The following is a 2,969-nucleotide window of genomic DNA, read 5'->3' on the forward strand; positions in this document are numbered from 1 at the left end:
TCTTAAATCCATCTGCTGTAATAGTGAAACCTGATTACACTTTAAGGACTGTGGTTCTGAAATCAATCTGTTCACCCTATTTTATAGGAATCCTAGACTAAATTGTCAGGATCACTAGGGATGTGCCACTATGCTTGTGATAAAGACTATGCTAAATCTACAGGAATCAAGTAATCCTTTGCAGAAACAGCATATCTAGATAGCAATTGCTGGACTAGAAATGATTTCTCTTACTCTGAGAGTGTGAAGAACTTAACGAGAGAGTAATTCTTCTCTACTGAAAATGTCATGGTCTGTTGATTATGATAAGACAGTTTTCTCTCTTGAAGTTAGGGAAGCAGCTCTTAAGAAAAAGGTAACTTTATAATTATAGGTTAAAGTTAGCAGGTCTCACCTTCAAATATATCCTGTGATATTTTCTCTGCTTTAAAAAGATTCTAATATCAATCCTCAACTGTATAATTTCAATTCGAAATTATATAATATGCAAATATTAGTCATTCCAAGTTACAAATTTGATGTATTTTAATTTAGCTAAACACAACTCTTGCCCCATGGATAATAAATTATTTAACTCACATATTAATAGTTATAAGAATATGATCTATGTGTATAATAGTTTAGTTTGTACCTTATACTGTTTTTATATTAGTCTTTCATGTCCTATCATTTAGGGCAAGACATGAGAATGTGAAGGATGTTTTTATAATTTTGTTTCTTATTCAAAAGCAAATGCTCACAATGTTGTTTTTTTTCTGCTCCATCCTAATATTGAGTCATTCTGGCATTCATTAAGTCCAACTTATCATGAGACATATTTATGTAGTATTAAACTGCAATAAGTGCATCTATATTTTATTGAGATCTCTAAAGCTTTATTTATTTAGAAATTAGCATATAGTATAGATCTTTACACAACGTGAAATTATTATAACAAAAATCATGCAATAACATACTACCAAACTAAAATAAAATGGCAAGGAAAAAATGGGGGGGCAATGTTATTCTAAGAACACAGCTATGTTTCTTCATTAGTATGGCATAGCGGTTAAATGCACTGTCTTTGTAAAACCCTCAGACAGGTTCAAGACTCCACTTTGCCCCTAATTAGGGTATGAATGTAGGCAAATAACTTCAAGACCTCTCTGTGCCTATGTCCTCCTCTTCTTTACAATGCCTGCCTCACAGATTTGTGAAAAAAGAAATTACCACATATATGACCATCACAGCAGCAATTCCCCTGTTGTAAATGGTCATTAAAGGTTATGCGTACAACTCTTGAAAGCCCCTTAATTAAAGAACAACTTTAAGTATTTCCTAGAGAAAACCAGTGGTACATGGAGAATACTGGATTTCATTTGACACTATAAATGCAGCTCATGACTCATTTTTCCATGCAGGATTTTCTGGCTCTGAAGACAAATATCAGTGACTGGGAACTGGCAGAATGGCCTCCGGGGATTTGGCTGTAGGAGTGGTGTGCTTATCACAGACTGTGGTTGGGCTCATGGGGAACGTCTCTCTTCTTTACCATTACCTCTTTCTTTACTTCACTGGGTGTAGGCCGAGGTCCACAGACTTGATTGTTGTGCATCTGATTATAGCCAACTTCTTATCCCTCCTCTCTAGAGGAGTCCCCCAGACCATGGCAGCTTTTGGGTTGACACTTTCCTCAATGATATTGGATGCAAACTTGTCTTCTATGTCCACAGAGTGGGCAGGGGTGTGTCCATCAGCACCACGTGCCTGCTGAGTGTCTTCCAGGTGATCACGATCAGCCCCAGGAACTCCAGGTGGGGAGAGCTTAAAGAGAAGGCTCCCAGGTACACAGGCTTTGCTATTTTCCTGTGCTGGGTCCCATACATGCTGGTCAATATCATTTGTTTCATGTATGTGACTAGCAAATGGGGCAACACCAACATCACAATAAAAAAGGATTTAGGATACTGTTCTGGGGAAGGTAATAATGAAATCTCAGTGTCACTATGTGTACCAATGTTGTCAATCCCTGACGTGTTCTGTGTGGGGCTCATGCTCTGGGCCAGCAGCTCCATGGTTTTCATCCTGTTCAGGCACAAACAGCAGGTCCAACACATCCATAAGAACGATCTCTCCCCCAGATTCTCCCCTGAGTCCAGAGCTACCCACAGCATCCTCGTCCTGGTGAGCATGTTTGTGTCTTCTTACATCCTCTCCTGCCTTCTTCAAGTTTGTATCGTTTTTTTGGATAATCCCAATATTTTAGCAGTAAATGCTTCAGCCTTAATCAGTGTGTGTTTCCCAACCCTGTGTCCCTTCATTCTCATGAGCCGTGTGTCCAGAGAACCCAGGCTTTCCTTTGCCTGGATAAAGATTACAAAATCTCCTAAACCCATCATAAACATGTAATTTGTTGTTTATTTTTAAAATCTCAGAATATTATGGGGTACACACATTTTGTTTATATAATTTGCTTTTGTAGCATTTGAGTCAGAGTTCTAGGTGTGCCCGTCACCCAGATAGTGATCATTGTATCCATCAGGTGTGGATTTACCCATCCTCTCCTGCCCATCCCACCTGCTTGATTTCTGTTGAGTTTTACTCCCATATGTGCACATAAGTGTTGATGGATTAGTTCCAATTTAGCATCGAGTACATGCAGTGTTTGTTTTTCCATTCTTGCGATACTTCACTTAGAAGATGATTCCATTGTTTCTTCACCCATCCCTGCAGAACTGTAAGTATAAATGTAAAATGATCAGAATTATGAGAGAATGGTGAACAAGACAGAGTGAACTTCCATCCCGATAATAAACATTAAATAGTAAAAACAATTGCAAATGAAATATGAAATTATTATGTAAATACTTATATCATTGAACTTTTCTTAATGCCTGTAGTAGAGTGGTTCAAAGTCCATGCTGTAAAAAAATTAGGTCCTGAAACAATCCGAAGATTATGGGGAAGCCTTTGAGTTTGCAACTTAATCA

General features: G+C 38.0%; 1 pseudogene; it reads left to right on the plus strand.

The window, feature by feature from the left end:
• The first annotated feature begins 1,447 nt into the window (after window positions 1-1,447).
• Window positions 1,448-2,388, plus strand: LOC142865747 (vomeronasal type-1 receptor 4-like; annotated as a pseudogene).
• The last annotated feature ends 581 nt before the right edge of the window (window positions 2,389-2,969 follow it).

Source organism: Microcebus murinus, chromosome 32 (assembly GCF_040939455.1).
Source record: "Microcebus murinus isolate Inina chromosome 32, M.murinus_Inina_mat1.0, whole genome shotgun sequence".
Lineage (NCBI taxonomy): Eukaryota > Metazoa > Chordata > Mammalia > Primates > Cheirogaleidae > Microcebus > Microcebus murinus.